The sequence below is a fragment of the Ambystoma mexicanum genome, chromosome 2p, assembly GCF_040938575.1.
Source record: "Ambystoma mexicanum isolate Mex_15411 chromosome 2p, UKY_AmexF1_1, whole genome shotgun sequence".
Taxonomy (NCBI): domain Eukaryota; kingdom Metazoa; phylum Chordata; class Amphibia; order Caudata; family Ambystomatidae; genus Ambystoma; species Ambystoma mexicanum.
The window spans coordinates 1,090,491,862-1,090,504,390 of record NC_090923.1 but is presented as its reverse complement, the minus strand read 5'-3'; the positions used below and the strand labels follow the sequence as shown (position 1 = coordinate 1,090,504,390).

The 12,529-nt window shown below is 44.3% G+C and overlaps 1 protein-coding gene across 6 annotated transcripts in view; it reads right to left on the bottom strand.

The window, feature by feature from the left end:
• Positions 1–12,529, bottom strand: part of LOC138567144 (mucin-2-like) — a 497,812-nt gene that overhangs the window by 306,591 nt on the left and 178,692 nt on the right. The gene's annotated exons all lie outside the window — the stretch shown is intronic.

Below are 12,529 nucleotides of genomic sequence, written 5' to 3'. Positions count from 1 at the left end.
AAGATAATCCACCTGGAGATGGTTTGTTTTGTTATGGGTAGTCCCAACTTGTGACCTGAGTATCCTACAAACAGCTGGTCTGCTTGCCTGATTCTAGCCATTCTGCTGATGTAAAAGCTGAGAGCTTGCCTAGGGTCCAGCCTGTGTAGCCTTTCCTCCTCTTTCCCCGGATGGGGAGGAGGGTAGAATGAAGGCAAGGTAATTTTCTGAGTAATAGGGAATTCAGAAACCACCTTTGGGCGAAAATTAGGCTTCACCTGGAGGACAACCTTGTCCTTGTGGAAGATTGTATGTGGAGGTTTACAGGAGAGAGCTTGTAGCTCACTCACCCTCCTAGCCGATGTTAGTGCTACAAGTAGAACAGTTTTAAGTGTGAGAAATCTTAATGCGCAAGAGTGAAGTGGCTCGAATGGAGTGCCCATTAAGAAGTTTAAGACTAAATTTAAGCCCCATAATGGAACCTGGAATGGTTTTGGAGGGTAAACATTAGTTAGACCCTTGAGAAATTGACCACTAGAGGAATTTTGAAATACGATGGTTCCTCCGCAGTGCGCTTGAAGATAGAAAGCGCTGCGAGATAGCCTTTTACAGTGCCAACTTGAAGGCCTGAGTTTGCCAAGTAGAGTAGAAACGATAGCACTGTTGGTGTATCACATGAAAAAGGGTTGATATTCTCTTCCCTACACCAGCTGCAAAACTTGTTCCAACGGCAGCGGTATAGACTTTGTTGCTGGTCTTCTGGCCAAAAGCAACACCTCCATGACGTCATCAGGGAGATCCCAATCCTTGTACCTCAACCTTTCAGAAGCCAGGCGTGAAGGTTGAGGGTTCTGATGTCTGGATGGAGAACCCGACCTCCCTTCTGTGAGTGAAGATTCTCTTTGAGTGGAAGACGGATTGGAGGACAGATGGACATATCTAGAAGGTCCGGCTACCACGTTCTCCTGGCCCAGTCTGGGGCAATTAGGATCATGGTTTTCCGGAATCTTCTCAACCTCCTGATCATTTGAGGAATAACAGGGACTGGTGGAAACGCGTAGAGGAGTGGAAACTCCCAGTCCACTACAAAGGCGTCTCCCAGAGCGCCTCTCGGGGGAAATTCCCTTGAACAGAACAGGTCGCACTTCCTGTTGGTGCTTGTGGCGAACAGATCCACCTGAGGGGTTCCCCAAAGGGCGAAGATCTCTTGAAGGACTTCCTGAGCTAGCTCCCATTCGTGGGAGACTGTGCTCTGCCTGCTCAGAGCATCCGCTGTCAAATTCTTTTCTCCGGCTAGATGGACTGCCGATAGAGAGATTCCTTCCCGAATTGCCCAAAACCAGAGCTGCATTGCTTCTCTGCACAGTGGCAGTGATCCTACGCCTCCTCTTTTGTTGAGGTAGTGCATGGCCACCATGTTGTCCATCATTATCAGGACATTTCTCCCCTGTACTGATAGCAGGAAAGCTTTCAGCGCTAGTCTGATCGCTCTCAGCTCTAATAGGTTGATATGTAGTCTGGACTCCGATGGAGACCAACGACCGCTGATGGTCAAGTCGTTGGCATGGGCTCCCCATCCTGTGAGCGAGGCGTCTGTGACTACTGTTATCTGCGGCCATGGTTGCCAAAACAGTTCTCCTTTCAAGATGTTCTCTGAATAGGCCCACCATTGAAGGTCGTGGGCTACCTTGTCCGGAATCCGCATGAGGTCTGACATTCTCCCTGAGAATTGTGACCACTGACTTCTCAGTGCCCACTGAAGTGATCTCATTCTCAGGCGAGCCTCTGGCACAAGGAAGATGCAGGATGCCATGAGGCCTAGCAACCTCAAAAAGTCGAAGGCTGGGAGACGTTGGGCATTTTGAAACTTAGTGACCATCTGTAGAATATCTTGAGCCCTTACCTCTGGTGGCGAGGCTTTTCCCAGGGAAGTGTCCAGGACCGCTCCAATGAACTGGAGTCTCTGAGATGGTATCATCTGTGACTTCTTTAAATTGAGGGAGAAGCCCAGTCTGTGAAGGAAGAGGCAGACATAATCTAGCTGGGCCCGGGCCTGTTCCGAAGATACGGCCCTGATCAGCCTATCGTCCAGGTAGGGCTAGACGTGGATCCCTTCCCTCCTTAGACTCGCTGCCACTACCGACATCAGCTTGGTGAAGACCCTCGGGGCGGAGGTCAGCCCAAATGGCAGAACTCGAAATTGATAATGAGTTGCCAATTGCAAACCTCAGGTATTTCCTGTGCTTGAGATGGATTGGCACATGGAAATAAGCATCCTGAAGGTCCAGAGATACCAGCCAGTCCTGGAGCTGGAGGGCCTGAAGGATCTGAGAGAGAGTTACCATCTTGAACTTGTCCTCCTTGAGGAAATTGTTCAATTCTCTTAAGTCCAGGATGGGTCTCAGTCCTCCGTCCTTATTTTGGTATGAGAAAGTAGGGGGAGTACCAGCCCTTGTTCCTGTCCGCTACAGGTACCGGTTCTATGGCACCTTTCTCTAGCAGGTCCATAATTTCCTGCAAGAGGAGCGGATCTGGAACTTTTCGGGAGCTGTTCCCCGGTGGATGACTCTGAGGGATGTGTAGAAAGGGTAGGCAGTAACCTTGGGCAACTGTCTCCAACGCCCAAGCATCTGACGTTATAGCCTGCCATTCCGTCAGATGGTGAGTTAACCTGCCCCCTACAGGTGTCTTGTGTGCGAAGGCCTCAGAGTGGTTTGGGGGCGGCTGATGCAGATGCCGAGGGTAAAGAGGCACCTGCTGCTGCTGCGGTCTTAGTACCTTTGACCCGTCCACCTCGGGTGGATCTTCTTTGGCCTCTTTGAGCCGGCTGTCCTCTGCCTTTTCCGAATGCGGAATAATAGCGAAAGGACTTTCCTCTCCCAGTGGTTCCTGAGGGGCGAAAAGGAGTTTGGCGGATAGCAGCTCCTAAGGATTTTGCTGCTGCTTTAGAAGTCTGTAACTTTTCCAGACTGTCATCAGCCTTTTTTCCGAATAACGAAGAACCGTCAAAGGGCATATTTAAAAGTCTGGCCTGTACATCTGGAGCAAAGCCAGACTTTCGCAACCACGCATGCCTGCGGATTGTTGTACTAGCCGCCATGGCCCTGCTGATACTGTCAGCGGAATCGATGCCAGTTTGAAGAGACTCGCACATGGCATCTTTGCCATCATGAATGATGTTAGGGAAGGCTTCCTTCTCCTCTCCATCGGGTATGCAGTCAGCCGTTGATGAAGCACACTCCCATAATGTGTGGCTGAACCTGGAGAGCGTACAGGTGGCGTTGATGGACTTCAACGCCATACTACAGGCAGAGAAGACTTTCTTTGCCATAGAGTCGTACCTCTTGTCATCCGTGTCCTGTGGGACAGTAGGGTAAGCAGTCCTACTGCTGGATGAAGTTGCCGCTTGAACCACCAGGCTCTCTGGGGTCGGGTGTTTTGACAGGTATTCAGGGTCAGCAGCTGCTACCCTATACTTTGTCGACAGTCTTTTATTGACTGCTGGGATGACTTCGGGAGTCTCCCAATTGGATGCAATTTTTCTTTGTAGGGCTGCATGGAAGGGGACCACCGGGTCCTCCTGTGGGCCTTTGTTCAATATATCCGTTAGATCATCCTGTTGGAAAACAGGTGAAGGCGCAGACCAACCCATAAACTCAATTATTCTTGCCATCAGGGTTCTATATGGTGTTTTGGCATGTTCCCCTGGGTCTGGCTTTACAAATTCCACTTCTGGGGAAGTGTCAAGTCCACTGGCCTCATGAAGTGAGTCCTGTAGTTCCTTCAGCCTCCTTTCTTCAGAGGTGAAATCCTCTGAGCAAGAAACTTTTGGTTTACAGAGATCCTCACTGCCTGCTGCAGAGTCTTCTGTTTCTTCATAAATTGAAGTAAGACCAGGGTATTCTGATCTCTGAAATGGAGTAAAGCCCATCTCTAGGGCTGAAGGAGCCAAACTCGTTGTTATTGGACGAGAAAATGTCGAAGTCGACGCCGATGTAACTGGCCTCGAAGGCACTGAAAATGGCGTCGAAAAAACTGGAAGGGGCCTCGAAGAATTCGAGAGGATCGGGATCCTACTCGAGGGCATCGACGACAGTCTCGGCGTCGTGCCGGAGGCCCTTGAAAACACCGTTGGCTGTGGAGCCTTGGTCCTCTCTTTCATTGGCGATGGCGTCGAGTCGATCGACCGATGCGTCGAGGAATCCTTCGACAACTGTTTGGTGGGACAAGAAACTCTTTCTGGGGACACCGAAGATGACGAGGAATGGGACCTTCGTCTCTTTTTTGAGTGTCTAGATCTCGACGAATGGTGGGAGCTGCTTCGAGATCTAGAATGGGAGTGTTTTCGACGGCGAGGAGACGAATGTCTCGACTCGGCCGACGAAACCTTCGAGGAGGATTTGGCTGACTTACCTCTCTCGAGCTTCCCCTTTCGCTCCTTCAGGGCTTTCGCCGTCATGGACATGCAGTCCTCACACTCCGAACAATGGTGCTCGGACCCCAAGCACCATAAACGGACCCTGTGTGGATCCGTTATTGAAATTTTTTTTTACCGCAGTCTCGACATTTCTTGAAGCCGGATCGCGGCGTCGTCGGTTCTGATGAAGAAGCCATCGAGAACGATAAGGAATATTTCGAAATAGATTTAGATAAACCTGACTGAACTGAGCAACGACGTTCCGAGGCCCCACGAAGCGCGGAAAAACAGAACTGAGCAACGGATGCAGCGCGTGTCTATTTATGGGCATGGTGACGTCGGCGCCGATACGGTGGCCATTGAGGGACATCGACTCGGCGGACGTCGACGCGCAGCGCCCTCTACAGAAAAAATTTCCGAGGTCAGCAAGCTGGAAACGTATATCAAAGATAAGGAATACGTCGGAGGACACAATCCCTTCGAAACATTATTTTAAAATGTGTAGTAAAAAGACACATTAATAAAAAGCAAGGAAAGGTTTGAGTGAAGTGACTCCCAGCCTTCTTATGTTGACATTCTAGGTTTATTTCCCGCTTCATAGGCATCTGTATAGCGGTCAATCATGTTACATTTAAGTTACATCTAGGACAATAAAACACTGGCGGCCCATCACCCAGGCAGAGGGCTGGCCAACTGACCAGGTTAGAACCTTCACCCATGCCGTCCATCACTCAGGCATAAACACTCCACATGACATCACAACATTCCTTCTGCAAAGCCAAGCCATTCACAACACACCTCTTCCCCTTACATTGCACATAACACACAGCAAAGCATTACACAACACATCTCCCCTCTTCCCACAACAGCGCAAGACATTACACAACAGTTCAAATGAGAAAAAATAGCGCCTTACATATCAGTGATATTACTTTAAAGCACTGATAGGTTGAACACCCTCGAGAACCATAGGTCAAGTCAGTCGAGATAGATAGCTGATACACCCACGCATCATACAATGCTATGTGTGCAGCTGGTGTAATTGTTGGATGAAAGTTATTTTTAGCGATAAGATTGAGGCTGGAAAATGCTCAGCTAGTTGTGTTTTATATGTTGCATTTATTGTGAAAATAAAGTGCATTACATGCTAAATGAATTTGTTGCAGAGGACAATGAGTTTACATGTAGGCCCAGCAATACGTAAACACAGGATACACAGAGACACCTGGGAATAAAAGGTGTCAACCTTAAAATAAGGAATATTTTTGCAAAACAGAAAAATGAATGTGTTTCACAGTAGGACAGCCTCAGAGTATGACTGGATGTGTTTAGAAGAGTTAAGTGGCACTAGGGTTTTAGAAGGCAAGGAGAAATATGGCAAGAAAGAAATGATTTTTGGTCTAATGATACATTGGTACTGTGTGTCCATGGAGCAAAGACGGCTTTTAATATTACAGATGTGCCATTGGTTTAGCAGTCTTTGAGGAGAATGTGTTAGCTGTGGTGTAATTTCAATAGGCACTTTTCAGTGGTAGTTATTCAAATATAAAGGCACATGTCAGCCCAAGGGCATTGTGGCACGAGTACAGAAGGTTCAATGGTACAGGTACAGGAACACATTGAACAAGAGAAGAATTAGCACATGGATGGCATTGGCGTAGCCAGTTTAGCTATTCATCATGAAGAGATCACAAAGAGGCTTGGTTGAACATGAATGTTTTCAGCATTTTGAGGAAAGCAATGCAAGATTCTTTGATTTCCTAGTGCTGGTGGGAGGGCATTCCAGCTTTTTAGGAGCCAGATGGCTAAAGCTGGGCCCCCCAGTTGTGGATTTTTTAAAGGAGGGCACATATTTTGGACTGACCTGGAGGGTCTGATGCACTAATAAGAGTGATTCACTCTGATAAGTATGAAGGGATGTGGACAAAAAGGCATCTTTGTGTGATGGCCATGAGTTTACTGATAGCCAGTGTGCTTCTTCCTGGCCAATGAAAGGCTTCCTTATGGGAATATTCAGTATTGCCTAGAGACATTTTTCAGTATGATGTATCATTTATTGAGGGCTGTCCATGAATGCCCAGAAAAGGGGCATTGTAGTGATCCAGTATTAGTGCCCACTATAGTTTTGGCAAGGAATACACAATTCCTAGTAGAGGAAAGGCTTAAATGCATGAAAAACCTTTATTTACTAGAATGTATAGAGCACACAGCAGCAGCCCTTAGGCATCGTGGTGCTGTTACAAAGAAGAGGCTTACAGATTACAAAGGAAAATGGCATACATAGTGGTTGCATGCCACAGCTTCGCCTGTAGTTATAGGACAAACAAATACACACTGTAGTTACAATGGATGAGTTGCATGCAGCACTCCAGATAAGCTGTGTAATTGGCCAATTTACGCATGTAATTGTGGCCATTACAGAGAATTTAATTTTCTTCTGCGTACCGTTTACGCTTTATTTATTTTCATTAAAAAGCCTACTTTCCGCCACTAGATGGCACTAGAGTGCAAAAGGTGTCTTGGATCTGCACCAACAAACACATTTCTTTTATCGGTGCAGAGCCTTTCATATGCATGATAATTAAATGGGCGCTTTGGGTTGTTCACTTTAACTATGTGTTTATATTAACACATCATTAACTGGGCGCTTTATATATCTAGGATGTCTGCTAGATTAACACGCAAAAAAAAAGTTGCTTTAAGTCACTAATCAAATATTTTCAACATCATGAACTGGAGGTTTGTTGCAAAGAATCTCCATATCTGAGTTTATTATATAACATCTTTCTGACATCGAACTTGAACAAAAATTGAGCAACCTTTTGGGTGGGTGTTCCTTTGGTTGGATCTCAGCGCCCTTAAGTGTATTTATAAGTTCCTTATACACGGTCGCATGGAATACTAACAACGGAGTATTAGGTTCCTCGACTCCGTTTAATTAAAACAAAATTCCTTGTAGTTACTTTGACATGTAGCCCATGCGCCCACGTTCCTCTGAGAAAGAAAGAAAAGTAGCCCCTTTCTCAGTTTTCCAATGTAATTTTGGGAGTTTTTAATTTTTCTGGTTTATTTCTTTTAAATAACAGTGCCCTTTGTGATAACACGTGTTTCAACAGTATCTCCGTCTTTTTCAAATCAGGGCCAATTGTACTTGTCCACGTTTCTACTTTGTCTTTTTAGTCAAGTCAAGGGTTAAATCACAGGCTTCTTTTTCGTTCTCGTGCAAATACGTCCTCGTTTTTGAAAACGACTACTTAGGAATACTTAGAACTGATGGAGTGGAGTGCATGGAACGGCGGTTTGGAGTGCATGGAACGGTGGTTTGGAGTGCATGGAACGGTTGGAGTGCATGGAACTATTGGACAGTGCTCGATCTCAAGCACCGAATGCAAACCACCATCTCACATCTCCATGCTTACTCTCTTCCTTACACCACCACTCAACTAGAACACAGCGATACTATGACACCATTCGGTATAGCTGATCTCATTCCATCACTTGCCTCATACTCCCCATCTTCCTAACTAAACACAGCTGGTTATACGCCCTCCAGCCTAAGCCTTCTCCTCAGGCCTAATGCAGACAAAATGCGTCGAATAACAACCTGCCAGAACGAACACATACTATCCATCTCCCAACCACCACACCTACTGCTAAGAAGCAGCTATCCCAAGAATGCAACACCTGCTGCACACATATCCGGTGCTCACATGCACCTTATGACTCTCTCTCTCTCTACTGACTTGAACTTCGGTTCCCGAGGGCGTTCAACCTACCAGCGCCTTGAGATCATACCAATGGTACATAAGGCGCTATATAAATGCAAAATAACATAACATGTCTTAAATCACAAAGTACTATGGGGTTAACTAGCTCTTTCAGGTTGACATTATCTTGCATTCTGGGACTTAAAGTATACCATTCAGGACGTGAACATTAAAGCTACAATGATATTCTTTTGGCTTAACACGTAGCTGTAAGGATGTCATGTGGCGTTATTATGCAATTTGTGTTTTTTGTAAGTAAACTCTATAAGACATCATTACTGTTGGCCTTGAAATCCAAACTATTTGTACCAAGTAAACCTTGGAAGCTATGTGGTCAAATTTGCAGAGTGGATTAAAATCCCTGCTTCACAGTTCAGGCAAGGTTTGTGATTCTGGTTCCCGTCCCAAATGCCCCCCTTGCCTACCCGTCCCATCTGTCTGGCCACCCCACTCCATCCTTTCTGGATACAGCCAGAGTACCAGTAGTTCCTTTTTTTCCACCTCCACCACTCTTTAATCCCCCTGATGTGATTAGCAATTACGGGCTAAATTGGCTGTGATGCGTGTCATGCCAGAGATGCAGATTCTTGACTATCTTGGAAGAAACCTATCGGACAATCGAGACTGCTCACCTATGATAGACTGCTCACCTATGATGGGAGTAGAAGATGGGGGAAGGTACAGGCGAGTTATTAATACTCGAGGAGTTCATGTGAATTTATATTAAAGAAGCAGCAAGGAGTAAGCCACGAGACATACACACTTTGGGCCTAATTCACAGAAACCTTTTATAATGGCAACAGCCCATTGGAAAACGCTCAATGAATTAGGCCCTTAGTCATGTGCATTATATAAATTGTCACGACTATTAATGGTATAGTTCAGACAGTGGAAAAGGGGTCAGTCAGGCTTTTTTGACTAGTAACTAGTTGGCAATAAATCACTTGTTATAGACATTTCTGTTTTTGCTAAAAAGACACAGTGGCAAAATTAGTTGCCCAGGATCACACACTTTAGTGTTGAAGCAGGGATTTGGGACCAGTCTGCAACTTATGCACTTGTCTGCATTTCTTCCCAACTGTAATTGCCAGAATCATGTTTTTGGTTTTGTACACAATGTGGGAATCCACATTAATTTCCTGCAGCAGATAGCAGGTAAAGTAGCTTAGCAGGTTGTGACTGTTGCTGAGATTATGTGAGCATATGATTTACTTACAGGAACTTGCAAACACTTGCTTACTCACACTCCCTCTGTTAAGAACTACTATAGATCGAGACTAATGTATTGCTTGCAGAGTTTCCGGAATTTTGAAAATGAAGCGCACGTACTTAAAAGTTATTTTATGGCAGAATATTTTCCACAAGTGTAATAAAATGGTTAAAGGCAAGCCAGACAACTTTGATCTACAACTCTTTTGGTCTACAGGTCCGATTTTACGGGTCTGCTTTTGCATATGCATTGTGTGTATGTTGGATACGTTTTACTCTCTTGCAGAGAAGAAAAATCATTTTTACTCTCTTGAAATCGGATTTACTCTCTAATTTGAAAAATCATGCGTAAAATACTCCCACCTCAAAATCTTATCTGGAGCACTCGTTGCATGTTTACTCAATGTCTACTGTATCCAATGTAAGCTAAACACATGGCATAGCAGTTGATTAAGCCGCAGGAGGAATATGTACAGACACTGCTGGGGGAACTAATAGGGGTAGTCGAACAGGGTAGTTTTGTGGGTTTTGGCAAAAAAATGAGGAGGGCTGGTTCTGCTCTAAGTTCGCTAGGGAAAAATTCCATGGTTTGGGAGCAATGTGGGGGGGGAGCCTAGACCTCCGCCATTAGCTCTTTTGATTAGTGAGACGTGCAGTTGAGTGACATGGTGACTTCTTTTTGGGTCAGGCTGAACTGACTCTATTTACAGTATCAGTTAGATATGCTGGTGCTGTGTGACACATGCATTTGTGCATGATGGTTAGGATTTTGAAATGAACTGTTCCTTCACAGGTAGCCAGTGAGCAGCTCGCCTGGCGTGAGTAATGTGTATTCTTTTGACAAGGCTGACAGCTGCACACAGCATCACTCTGCACTATTTAGAGCCTGTGAAGATTTTTTGCTAGGATGCCTGCAAGGATGGCAGTGTAGTAGTCCAATTTAACTCTGATAATGACACGGTCAATTAATAAGCAGTTTTGTGGGGGAAGGAAAGGGCTGATCGCATTAGTGAACGTGGTAGTGAAGCGGAGGCAATGGCACTCAATGGTAAGTGCAACTGACCAGATTATAGTATCTAACCTGGCACGACATGGACAAGGGTGAGTCAAGGAACACCCCAAAGGGTTGTTTTATTGCTGCAGAAATAGTGTTGGGATTAAAGGAGGCATTGGTGAACGTCATGAGATATGGAGTAAGTGATTCTATACAGGTTTTTTTTAAAACTAACGTGCGGGCAGGGGCAGGCATCGCCTTTGCAGCTGAATGGTCTAATGTTATTCATGTTGTCTATTATTTATGACTTAGAAAGCCCTCTGAAGTTGAAGGGGGTTATTGGGTCCTCTGTGACCTGTGTTTTAGGGAGTTTTTGAGGATAGCATAATGTACTGAATGAGGGTTTTGGGGTGCTCCTAAAAGTCTTTTTCAGGAGCTCCAGCTTCTGTGATGGGACAGCCTGAATGGTGTTAAAAAAAAAAATCATAAACCACTAACCCTGGTTTGTTTGAGGCTTTGGCGGCTGGCATGGAGAAAATTATTTGAAAAATAGTGAAAAACCTTTTTGATTCAGGACTAACAGTTGAGATTCTATTATTATAGGATTCAGATAGTTGAGGAAAGGATTGAATGACGAAGCCAGAAAGCATAGTGATATTGTTTAGTTTATCAAAGAAAACATGTTTTGTTTATTTGGGACATGCACCATTTAGATATGAGCATAATTTTGAAGGCATGAAAACGGCAGAAGGCCAATGAGATTGTTTGCCACAATAATAAAATCCTTTAGTTTTTACCCAAAGCATGGTAATATAGCCAGCTGTGTGACCTGGTGGAAAAATGATGAAAAATATTTAATAAATTCAGGCGCAGGCCATGAACATTTGATTGATTGATATTTTATTTCTATCGCGCTCGTACACAAGTGTTTCAGAGCGCGAAAACAAGAGGAAGAGACAGATGACCTCCAGGTAATTAGAGGCAGCCATAACACAGGGAAACATTTAATTTTGTTTGCTTCCTAATCATTTGCCATAAGAATCATGAAGGACAGTAAAGGTTCAGATAAAAAAATGTAGATTAAACGTCATAGATGACCTGACAGCCATGCAGGGCTTAATGCAGCATCACACAGAAAAAGAAAGGAAGTGAGTTTTAGCATACATGAAGAAAGAAAATGAAACGTGTGCTCAACATAAATGATGATTAGAAAGAGGATTAAAAAATGTTAGGGAGACTTTGGGCCTTTGTTACACAGGATCATAAAAATAAATTGGAAAAAGATAAGTGATTGATTATCTTCAATAAAAAATGAATAAAAGAAAATTTGAGGAAGGGAACGATTGGACAAATGAAGAAAGGGATAGGGAATAAACCCAAAAGCATAAAATGGACAAAAAATCAAAACTTTTGACAACAAATAGCAATAATGAGGTTTTCTGGCCAACAGTAAAAAAAGAACCTAGGGCAATAAAAAAGCATCAGTGACCATGAAGACTGAGAGAAGGAGTATGGCTGACAAAAAATTGGGTCAAATTGTACGCAAAGCCATTTTAAGAACTTATATAGTGAGGTAAGTAAAAAAAACAATTTTTTGAGTGCCTGACGATTTTGATTTATGTTACAGATAAAAGTCGTGGACCTTGCGTGGAAGCACGAGAAATGTCTGCATTGCCTTAATTAGGGAGAAAAAGAAAAAGGTAAGTACTAGTTCACGCTAAAAGGGTGTGGACACACAATTAATCAGCACTAAAAGTAAAAGGATCCAGGTGAGTAATAGGAAAAGAGGTAGTAAGAGACACAATGTTTTCAAATGTTTAGCTGTTTTTCCCAAGATAGGTGCAATCAGGTGTGGAAAGATTAGGAAATAGATGACAGCATGGCCATTTCAGGCAACCACAGAAGTCAAATTGAAGGTTAGTATGTATTTTTGTGTTCATAATGCCACAGAAGGTTGATGTGATATGGGGTATGCAATTATTAGAAGATGCAAATAAAAAATGGAGGCACATAGTAAGAATTGGTGCCATAGTCTCGAATAACAGGGGTAGACTAGATTAAGTTAGGCAGGGACGGTGCGCAGCGAAACACCTCTGTTTGCTTGTGCTTTGCGTTCATCCTATGGAGACAAAGGCCATGGTCCAACCAAGGCAAGAAGAAAAA